This window comes from Phyllobates terribilis, unplaced genomic scaffold (genome assembly GCF_046119375.1).
Source record: "Phyllobates terribilis strain yellow unplaced genomic scaffold, ASM4611937v1 Scaffold_13__5_contigs__length_258822181, whole genome shotgun sequence".
Taxonomy (NCBI): Eukaryota; Metazoa; Chordata; class Amphibia; order Anura; family Dendrobatidae; genus Phyllobates; species Phyllobates terribilis.
In genome coordinates, this window is record NW_027362773.1 from 107,766,190 (window position 1) to 107,778,701 (window position 12,512).

A 12,512-nucleotide genomic window follows, 5' to 3' on the forward strand; every position below is an offset into this window, starting at 1 on the left:
ATCTGTCAGAAGACAGAGGGATCGTAGGCCGCAAGAAGTGGACCGGCCCCTGGACCAGCCGTGTTACTTCAAGTCTCGGCTGCGAAAACCGGAGGCTTCTGGCTTATATAGTTCAGTTGTCAAAGCCTCGTTCTAATCTCCGTGAGGGTCAAGCAGGTCCGGGAACTCCAGTCAGACAGGAGGGACTTCAGAGCACCCGAGCGGGACTGAGAGTGGGGAAGCGCAGGGCAGGAGGGAGAAGACCCAGCGTGAAGACGGTCTAGAGAGGAACACAAGAAAGCGGGGTTCCGTCAGGTGCTCCTAAACTACCTGAGGAAGAGCTGAACCCCCATTCTGGTGAACGCAGCGCGACGTGGGAGGCTGTAAGTTGGACAGTGCAACCTGAGGAACTTAACAACTGTGAGTAAAGACTCGGATGACTGCACCGCACTGCCTCCGTCCATTATTTCCTCTGCGTCATCTTCGCCCCCTGCACTACAACGCCCAGCGCAACCACCAGCACTTACACTGCCCTGGAGCTAGCTCTTCCTGTGGAGAGCCACACCATCCCTGCTGCAGTAACATCAGCTTCAGAGGACTGCTCCGCAGCGGCGGCTCCCTTTAGCCACATTCCACAGGTGGGGTCACGAACACTTTACAAATCCCCCATGAATAATTCCCCTTTCTGTTGACCGCCCTGGGCCACGGACCAGGCCATCCACCGTGATATCCCCCACCAGCATCCATAGGCCCGGCTGCCAAGTACCCCACGGCTCTGGGGGCGCGTCACATACTCTGACCTACAAATCTTCCCAACACCCTGCAATAACTGGCCCAAAATTTTAAACGAAACCGGCCACCACCAATTCCTCTTGTTACAATTCATCCGGAAGGTTTTCATAGCCTGCTGCACCAAAAACTCTTTTGTACAATCTTTCCAGCCCAACATTTTGAAAAAGAAGGCCAATCCTGCTAGCCTACTGGCCACCACCAAAAAAGACAAACCCCGTTGAAACGCGCTACCAATCTTATACAGCAAGAAATAAGGATGATAATCCACTGTTACCTGCTCACCAGGGCCGGCATCAGCACCCGGCGCACCCGGGCAAATGCCGGGGCCCTGAGCAGGCAGAGGGGCCCACTGGCGGTCGCGCACCCCGCTGGGCTATGGGCGGAGGAGAGCGGTGTCAGCGCCCGCCCTTCTCCGCCGCTTGCTCAGGGCCCCTGCAGCCGGATTCTTACCTCTCCCCGTGCCTCCGCAGATCAGCTGTCTTCCTGCTCTGCGCTCCCTGTGACGTCTCAGGTCAGAGGGCGCGGTGACGCCTTTACACCGCGCCCTCCCCTGAGCCGTCACAGGGAGCGCTGAGCGGGAAGACGCCGACAACGCTGGAGTTCGGACCCGAGCAGCGGGCAGCGGGCAGCAGGTAGCAGGTGAGGAGAAGGGAGGTGAGTATTTGATTTTTTTTTTTTTTAATGTATGGAGGCATGGGGCAGTATAAAGAGAAGGGCGGGGGGCATCCTGCATGGGGCATTATAAAGAGAGGGGGGGACATCCTGCATGGGGCATTATAAAGAGGAGGTGTGACAGCCTGCATGGGGCATTATAAAGAGAAGGGGGCATCCTGCATGGGGCATTATAAAGAGAGGGGGGGACATCCTGCATGGGGCATTATAAAGAGGAGGTGTGACAGCCTGCATGGGGCATTATAAGGTGGGGAACAGCCTGCATGGGGCATTATAAAGTGGGGGGCAGCCTGTATGGGGCATTATGTGGGGGGTAACAGCCTGCATGGAGCATTAAAAGGGGGGGGCCTGTATGGGGCATTATGTGGGGGGGGACAGCCTGCATGGAGCATTATAAGGGGAGGGGGCTGTATGGGGCATTATGTGGGGGGTAACAGCCTGCATGGAGCATTATAAGGGGGGGACAGCCTGTATGGGGCATTATGTGGGGGGTAACAGCCTGCATGCAGTATTATATGGGGGCCAGTATCCTGTATGGAGCGTTATAAGGGGACCGGTATCCTGTATGGAGCGTTATATGAGGGCCAGTATCCTGTATGGAGTTTTATAAGGGGACCAGTATCCTGTATGGAGCGTTATATGGGGGCCAGTATCCTGTATGGAGCTTTATAAGGGGACCAGTATCCTGTATGGAGCGTTATATGGGGGCCAGTATTCTGTATGGAGCCTTATATGGGGGCCAGTATTCCATATGGAGCCTTATATGGAAGTCAGTATTCCGTATGGAGCCTTATATGGGGGCCAGTATTCCATATGGGGGCCAGTATTCCATATGGAGCCTTATATGGGGGCCAGTATTCCGTATGGAGCCTTATATGGGGGCCAGCATTCCGTATGGTGCCTTACATGGGGGCCAGTATTCCTTATGGAGCCTTATATGGGGGCCAGTATTCCGTATGGGGCCTTATATGGGGGCCAGTATTCCGTATGGAGCCTTATATGGGGGCCAGTATTCCGTATGGAGCCTTATATGGGGGCCAGTATTCCGTATGGAGCCTTATATGGGGGCCAGTATTCCGCATGGAGCCTTATATGAGGGTCAGTATTCCGCATGGAGCCTTATATGGGGGCCAGTATTCCGCATGGAGCCTTATATGGGGGTCAGTATTCCGCATGGAGCCTTATATGGGGGTCAGTATTCCGCATGGAGCCTTATATGGGGGCCAGTATTCCGTATGGGGCATTATATGGGGGCCAGTATTCCTTATGGGGCCTTATATGGGGGCCAGTATTCCGTATGGGGCCTTATATGGGGGCCAGTATTCCGTATGAAGCGTTATATGGGGGCCACTATTCTGTGTGGAGCGATTCACCGGTTTCTGAGCTATTGTGGAATTTACAATAGATATCACTCATGTAATGTAAGAAGTGAAATCTTTGCATTGTACTATATATATATATATATATATATATATATATATATATATATATTTCTCCGCCGTATCTCTGCATCTCCAACCAAACTGATTTTCCATTATACAACTGCTGAAAAATTGCCCACACGGCCAAGTCAGCCTTGTGCTCTGCAATCAACCTCACAAAATGCAACGGGCATTTAACCCTCGCCGTGGAATGAGACAACCTACACGAAAAAACGCTACCCATAGGTAAGATTCTGCAAGCAAAATTAAGTTTCCCTAAAAGAGATTGCAGAAGCCTCAAACGCAATTTCCTAGCCTGTAAGGCTTCCTGTACGGAATTATTCAAATCCACCAGTTTCTCTGCTGGCAACCTGCATTCCATTTGGACGAAATCAAGCTCAATCTCCAAAAACTTTAAAACTGTAGACAGGCCTTCTGTCTTGTTGACGCGCCCAGGGGATGGGGACGACTCGGCAACTTGCTACTTGTGTTTTATGTCTTTCTAGTTCTTGCTTTTAATGCATATCCAATACAGTTTTCTTTTAGGGTTTTTTTTCTATATGTTAGTCATTCACACTTATATTTATAGCTCTCAGAATAAAGTGATACGAAAAAATAATTATTTCTATAAAATAGTTTTTATTGTGTAAAATGCAAAAGATATAAAAAAAGGATATAAATGGGGTACCGCTGTAAACGTACTGACCAAAAGAATAACATTGCCTTATCAATTTTACCACACGCGGAACTGCATTAAAAAAAAATTACAGAATTGTTGGTTTTTGTTTATTCCTCCTCCAAAAAATCGGTATAGAAAGCGATCAAAAAATGTCAAATGCCAGAAAATGGCACCAATAAAAAGTCAACTTGTCCCTCAAAAAACAAGCCATCACATGACTCTGTCGCCCGAAATCTGGAAAAATTATAGCTCTCAAAAAATGGCGACGCAAAACCTAGTCTTTGAAAAAAAAGCGTATTTTCGTGTGTGACAGCTGTCAATCATAAAAAACCAATATGAATCTGATATCGCTGTAATCGCACCGACCCGAATAATAAAGTCATCTAATCAATTATACTGCACGAGGAGCGGCGTAAAAAATAAACTCTAGGTTTGTGCTATGGTCAGGGTTGGGCTAGGGTTAGGGTTGGGCTAGGGTTGGGTTGGGCTAGGATTGGGCTTGGGTTAGAGTTAAGCTAGGGTTAGGGTTGGGCTAGGGTTAGGGTTGGGCTAGTGTCAGGGTTGGGTTAGTGTTGGGCTAGGGTTAATGTTGGGCTAGGGTTAGGATTGGGCTAGGCTTAGGGTTGGGCTAGGGTTAGGGTTGGGTTAGGGTAGGGTTAGGGTTGGGCTAGGGTTAGGGTTGGGTTAGGGTTGGGCTAGGGTTAGGGTTGGGCTAAGGTTAGGGTTGGGTTTGTGCTAGAGTTAGGGTTAGGATTGGAGTTGTATTAGGGTTGGGGTTGTATTGGGGTTGGGGTTGGGATTTTTTTAAAAGTAAAGAAAAAAAAAATGACGACGATATGGCGAGTGACATGCTCGAGTCTCCGCCACATATGTTTTGCAGCTATTATATGGCCAAAAAAACCTTGCGGGGATTGCCTGCCATGCATGAGCGATCGCCATATGATTTTTTGGGTGTCTAATAACCATGAAACATGCCGGGCAGGGACTCGAGCATGTCACTCCAGCACCTGTGATACTTGGTGCTTACCCGAGTACCCGATGCAAACTCAAGTAGCGAGCACTTGCGCTCGAGACTAAAGACAACTTATTCAATATGATGACCTTATGTTATCAAATTATGTGTCGTACCTCTGGGTTCAAAATGTTTACTATACCCCTTGATAAAATCCTTGAGGGGTCTAGTTTCCAAAATGGTGTCACTTGTGGGGGGATTTCCACTGTTTAGGCACATGAGGGGCTCTCCAAAAGCAACATGGCGTCTGCTAATTATTCAAGCAAATTTTACATTCAAAAAGTCAAATGGCGCTCCTTCCCTTCCAAACCCTGCCGTGCACCCAAACAGTGTTTTTTCCCCACATATGGGGTATCGGCGTGCTCAGGAGAAATTGCTCAACAAATTGCATGGTGCAATTTCTCCTGTTACCCTCACGAAAATGCTAAATTGGAAGCTGAAAAACATTTTTGTTGGAAAAATGTGAAAATTTTATTTTTACCACTCAATGTTCTAAACTTCTGTGAAGCACCTGGGGGTTCAAAGTGCTCACCACACACCTAGATAAGTTCCCTGTGGGGTCTAGTATCCAAAATGGTGTCACTGCTTAGGCACATCAGGGGCTCCCCAAACGCAACATGGCATCGGCTAATTATTCAAGCAAATTTTACATTCAAAAAGTCAAATGGCGATCCTTCCCTCCCGAACCCTGCCGTGCGCCAAAACAGTGGTTTTCCCTCACATATGGGGTATAAGCGTGTTCAGGAGGAATTGCACAACAAATTTTGTTGTCTATTTTTTCCCGATACCCTGGCAAAAATAAAAAAAATGGGGTCTAAAGTAACATTTTTTTGAAAAAAGTTAAATGTTCATTTTTTTCTTCCACATTCCAAAAATTCCTGTGAAGCACTTAAAGGTGGTTTTGAGCACCTTGAGGGGTGCAGTTTTTAGAATGGTGTCACTTTTGGGTGTTTTCTGTTATAAAGGCCCCTCAAAGTTACTTCAAATGTGATGTGGTCTCTAAATTTTAATTAGAAGATTATAAATTCAAGGTGATGTAATTGAAAAAAAAAATCTATATATAGAGAATGGGGTATTAGAAAATACAATAAAAAATAATAATAAAATTAGCGCTAATCTAATTGAAGAGCATAGACAGTGGAGTAGTAAAATAATAAAGTTTTATTTTTAGATAAAAGATACAATTAAAAATATCTACATGCGTATAGTAAATATTGGTTGTTTAAAAGGCTAAAAATAAGGCACAAAGGGTCCTGGGGTATTGTTCAGACCTGGATGTAGATTAAGGTGGATCCTATTAGGAGAAGAGAGGAAGAATGAAGTCAATATGAATTACATGCTAGGGTAAGTTTAAAAGAAATTAGAAGGACAGGGACGTACCTGTGGAAGGGTACAGGTATTGTTTATCTTCTATTAACCCTAGGTGGGGTTTGTGTGGATCCTGGTTGAGGACTTACTTGGGGTCTCTGGAAGTTAGTTCGTTGGCACAATAGTATTATCCTAGAGCGATTTAAGGTATACTTGGTTTATGGGGGGTGTAACCGATGACATCCGGTGTAAAGGTATGGTATAGGAAGGGTAGTTACCTGGTACAAGCAGCCGGTACCTGGAGTATCAGGTGGACTGCCAGGTGGATGCATTCACTCCTGGTGTATCGGTCTGGGATTTTTTTTGAAGATTGGCCCAGTGGGTGGCTCTAGGGGAGAGAAGTGTAAGGGACGAGGAAAAAATGACACAGTGGGTGTGAGAATCTGCCAGAGCTTGCTGGGGGTATCTTTAGGTGCAATAAAATGCAGGAGATATATAGTAAATAGTACCGTATATATAATGGATATAGGAGTCCTTGAAGGTACAGTGCTACTGAAGGCGATCCTTCAGGGGCAGGTAGAGGTTGTCAGATCTATTAGACTGACCTGTAGTCCAACCGATTTTTTGTGGGAAAAATTAGAAATCGCTGGTCAACTCTTAACCCTTATAAACCCCTTACAAAAAAAAAAAATTGGTTCCTAAACTGTGCTGATGTAAACTAGACATGTGAGAAATTTTATTTATGAATTATTTTGTGTGACATATCTCTCTGATTTAATGGCATAAAAATGAAAATTTTGAAAATTGCAAAATATTCATTCATTATTGTGAAAGTTGGTTAAGAAAATAAGTCCTTCTGTAGAAAAGGATCTGGAGGACAATTGGCCAAAATATTCCTAATACAATTTTTCATCAAGCTCCAATGTGAATGGTACTGAGTCGTAAATCTTACCTTTGACTCTAGTGGTCACTTCTTGGCGGAGTGTACTAGTTCATATCGACTAGTATTTCCGGCTCTAATTATGCCTATTTAATATATCATGGTATCCACTTAATCCTATGCAGCATGATCTATACTACCGGATGACAGAGACTCTAGATCAGTAAAATCAATTTTATTTGATAAATGCAAATTTAAAAAAACAGGAAAGAAAGAACAGAGTGGGGACAAGAAACCCCCAATGCAGAGAGGTGCAATGTAAAGCTGCGTTGCATCAATATAAAATTACTACATAAATAAAGATCCTAACAGGTATGACTAGGAGCTAGAACAGAGCCGAACAATGTACAATTCCAAAAATTGGTAAGATATAGATGGGAGTATCCATAAAGTGCCAACACTGCATGGTGGGATATGTATTACCAGAATGATAAATATCCAAATGCTAATTACTACCAGCCAAAGATAAAGATAATATAAAGTAAAGTGCCTGTATACTTTGGTGGTCATTAAGCTCCTATCTGCCAATACATCCTAACAGAGTACCTAAATGAGTACAGCTCTGCTTACATATACTTCCATCACAATAACATACAAACAAGGGATCACTTAGGTGTAGTAGTAAATTAATTGTAGTTGTGTTGTATGTCAGGGACAAGACGCAAGTGTATAGCTTCACCTCTCAGAACCCGTATGCCGTTTCGCATCACGCTTCCTCCGGGGGTGTGTCAGTACTCTAAGGGGCCAGTGTATATATAGTGTGGTCTATCCAATCCGGTTACTTAATGCATAGGAGCAGAAAGGAACAGTGCCAAGGATAGGCGTAATCCTAGAAGGAGCGGTCAGCATTCAAATGAACTGACGTGATATTGTGCAAATTTCTAACAGCTGCGGGATCGACTGTAGTGGGGCATCGCGTGCATGCTCAGTCCCCAAAAATGCCGAGTAATGCCCATGGGCAGAGTATTTTCCCGGTGGCTGTCTTTGGCTACCAGGGGAATTTCCAGGTTCGAGCACCGCATTATGGTTACCAGTTTAATGAAAAAGGATTTGAATATTTGGAAACAATTTCTCCTCAATTTTAATGGTCGCACTTGCTGTCAGTCAGCCGAAGTCTCCAACTCTGAATTGCAGACATTCACCGACTCTGTGGGGTCCACCGGGGTTGGTGCTATTTTTGGCAGTGAATGGTGGGCATGGCGGCATGGATTAGCTCTGGTCTGTGCGGTAACATTTCCTTCCTTGAACCATTCCCTATTGTGGTAGCTGTTGAGCTCTGGGGTCTCAGGCTCGCGAACAGAAGGGTTTGTTTCTGCTCAGACAACTCTGGAGTGGTAAGCTGCATAAATAACTTCACATCTTCCTCTTTGCCGATTCTAGCACTACTCAGGTATTTGGTTCTTCGGTGCCTTCAATTTAACATCTGGTTTAGGTCTCGGCATATTCCAGGAGTTAAGAATGTATGTGCAGATGCATTGTCACGGTTTCGTTGGCAGGCATTCTGGGATCTCATGCCGGAGGCTTCCAAGGAAGGCACGCCCTGCCCCCCGGAGCTATGGGAGGTACCAATGAGCGGATGCTATCGTTGATCCTGACTTCTTTGGTTCCAGCTACATGAAATGCTTATGATAAGACATGGAATGAGTGGTGTCTTTTCGTGGGGCCATAATTTTTTGAAAAAGATGCTTCTTCTCTTACAGGCCTCACGTTTCAGTATTTCTTACACTTGAAGGATTTGGGTGTTTCTGAAACTGTAGCTCAGAGAAAATTGGCGGGTTTAAGTTTTCATTTCCGCCTAAGGGGTATTTTTGATTTTACCAAGTCTTTTCTTATTCGTCAAGCATTGAAGGGCTGAAAAAAGGAGATAGTCAGAAATGAATGCCCGGGTCCCATTTCTTATTCAATGCTGTGCCGCTTGATCTCCGCGACCCATATGTAAAGACAAATACAAGGCGGCCCTATACAATACAGTTTTTTCCTTAGCCTTTTTCAGGGCCTTTCGGGTTGGTGAGCTCGTTGCACCGTCAAAAGAAAAGCCAGGAGGTTTACTAAGAGACGACCTTTTCATCGGCAATGAGTTTTTCATTTTTCTTGTTTTCAGCCAATATTGCCATCCGTGTTACAGCAAACTCTCTCATGGGAACCCAAAATAAGGGTAAGTAAATGGCAGGGTTGAGGATAAAGGTGCTCCGCTCTGAAGTCAAAAGATATAATGATATTAATGAAAATACAAGTACTAGGATTACTTGGCACCAAAAAAAACAGAAAACTAAATTAAAAAGATGTGAGAAGTAGTGATGAGTGAGTATGCTCTGTTAACCCTTTCGGCGAGCATGCTCGGGCGAACACTAAGTATCTTCAGCATGCTCAGGTGTTATGTTTCATTCTCTCTGTGTCCATGATTTGCGACTGTTTGACAGCTTTAATACATGTGAGGAATGCTTAAGATACTCGGTGTTCGCCTGAGCAAGAGCGCCGAAAGGGTTAACAGAACATACTCCCTCATCACTAGTGGGAAGGGTAAAATATGGCATAAATCACCAGGAGATAAAAACAATCACCAATAAAAATAGTCACCTAAGAACACATGAAAGCTAACTAGCATTAAATAAACATTACAACATTGATCCAAAGCCGGGGGTCTCGTTAAGGCCCTATGGGCTTAAAGTGCAGAATCGAAAGATCCATCTGTTTTCTAATTGGGCTAATACTTTTCCAAAATCCCCACCCCTTTGACCCAAATCAATCTGGTCGATAGCCCTAACTTTAAGACCTTTAGGGCTACAATTATGGTATAACTTAAAATGATGCGGAATAGTCTTAAGTACAGTGGGGTCATCAATACTACTTGCTTTTTTGATGCCCCACACATGCTCCCTTACCTGTATCTTCAGTTCTCTGGTGGTAAGGCCAAAGTAGAGCTTCTGCCAAGGACATTCGGCATAGTAAATAACTCCTTTAGAGCTGCAGCCTGTCTGCTTCTTCTGCAGAGCTTCCATGGGTTGGTGCAGTCAATGGTGCTCCAGACTCCCCTTCAGGGACAATAATTGCAATGGAGGAAGCAGCTGCCAGTCCCAGCCCAACTATGACACATTCTTAATGTGGGTCAAAGATGCTCCGTGCCTGCGACTCCACTTCTCCTGAACAAAGGCGGCCTTCTGGTGGTCGGGATGTACATAAGGGGGTCACTTCCCGTTTTTGAGTGGTGGCACTTAACAAAAATAATAATTTAATAGATCATAAATTAAAAAGTAAGTCATGCACTGGATGACGAAACACAGAAGGAGGCAACACATTACATAATGGTGGTATAGGGGTCCAGAACATTAAGGTAACAACATGTTCCAAGTGCATATCAAAAGAGCTGAGCCTATAGACAAGAAACTGGACATAGAGTATGATACAAATAGTCAGTTGGACACCGCTAAGTATACAGTATATGTATATACTCATGGACTATCCTACCCCTGACATGACGCCAACCCTGGTGCTTGTTTCGGCACAACTGGCTAATAGAGCAGACTTGATTGGCGCATGCTATGATTAGAGTTTGGGATCAGGCACAACTCTCTGAATAAGTCATGTACTGTGTAACGTCAGAACATGCGACCGGAGTCCCAATCCACATGAAGTGATACGCGGAAGGGAGTCTGATCACACGACCACAACAGCCGCTGCTCTAGATACAGCCGGGGATGCAGCCTGTCCTCCTGCCCCGCACATGTGCACCACCGGTAGTATGCCAGTGTATCAGCCAGAAAGGAAAACTTACAGCAGCTGGCAGGACTCCTAGCAATGAAGTTCTATCATACCACATACTGAATATCAGAACTTGACTGTGACGTCATCCTCCTTCCTCCCCTTCTATACACCAACCTACCCGCCTTCATCAGTGTATGATTGGGCATTTTTTCATAAGAAAAAAACTCATTTGTCACCACCCGACTGTTTATATAATAATTATTGAAAACTTAAGATCATACTGAATAGATTTTTGTAAATCTTAAAATCATTCAATAAAAAATTATTTAAAAAAAAAACTTACCTTTTTTTTTTACTCTGCCGCTGTACTGCTGAAGCAGCATAAGAAAGCTCTGAGGAGCCTAAGGGGAAGCCAAAAAATTGTTCAATAGTGTTTAGAATGGAGAAGAAAGGACGGGAGGGTCGGTGAGTTTAGAAGTCGGGAACTGAATAGGGAAATGCTTTTCTCTCACTATGGGTAAAGGCCCACCAGTAATAGCGATAGACATTTAACTATTGGTTTCTTCCATTAAGATATACAATATAGTATAAAGATATAAAGGAAAGACACAATATTATGAGCCTCAGTGTAACAACACGTCACAGACTATAATGGGGGAAGCTTTTACTTACTTTGGTGGACGTTGTGCTTTTTCATCTTTACTGGTGCTGAAGAAATAGAAGAAATGATCACAAATAAATACCCTATAAAATAATTATCGGGAACAAAGCCTAGTCCCAATAGGACACAGACAATAAACATAAAGTCTCTCCTATACATTTCTACATGATGTAGATATCTGGATAGATGTCATTACTAATTATTAGCTCCTAGTATAAATATCACTTTCACATTCGTGGTGACTGATCTTCTGCTAGGATGAATCATTGAATACTTTTGCATCTAGAAGACAGCAATTAGGACATAAGGGGGCGTCCATTTGTGGGAAGAGGGTAAAGTACCTACATGTATTTGACATGGCTCCTGCTCGATCTTGTGAAGCATTTTGGTATCCACCATTTCCGTTTGCGTCTTAAAAATATCCAAACAAACAAATTGAGATACAGTTCATATTATCATCCTGATCAGTCTATGAGGATATACACAGTGATATTGTCCTGTGTAATGTGCGGCGCTTATGTCACAATATGACGTCATCGTTCAAAAGTCCAAGGTCTCATTGGAGTAAATGCCGCCATGATTGCACTTATTACTTACGGCATTGGCTCTGTGTCGGCCCACGCTGTCTTTACTTTTGGCCTGTAACAAAAATGAAGTTTTTATTAGAAACAGAGAAACTTAGAAAATATCAGAAAATATCATCTAGTGTGTGTCCTTAATACTGTAAATGCAATAACTTAGAGAGTCTATCAGTAGGATCGTCCCTCCTAAGCCGCCAAAATGGGCATGTAGGTCACTGGAAGTTGAATAAAATGACACCTTGATATCTGCAATCCGATGTCTTAATCCAGAGAAATCCATATTTTCTTACCACTCCAAAGTGGCCATGGGGCACTGGAAATGGTTTTGCTGATGGCCACTGTGACTACCAAGGTTGCAGGTAGAGGAGATGATGTCCGTTCCAGTGGCCCATTGCCACATTGAAGCGGCATCGCTAATCAGACAAGACCAGGAGCCGGGAAAATTGTTCTTACTATAACCCTGGTGTAGGGGACCCCAAGTCAATAACCCCCTCCAATATGTACAAACATGTTTTATATCCTTCTCAGTAGAGATGAGCGAGTATAGTCGTTACTATTCAGTACTCGCTGAATAGTACGGTACTCGGGCTACTCGTTACTCCGCGAGTTTCCTTGTGATTACTCGCTGAGTAACGAATGTAATGTACTGTAAGTCAATGGGAAATGCGAGTAAGCCGTATGATTGTTTAAAAGCCGGCGGTAAAAAGCAGCCGGCTTTTAAACAATCACACAGCCCCATACTGCTTCCCCGCAGCCTCCCATCCC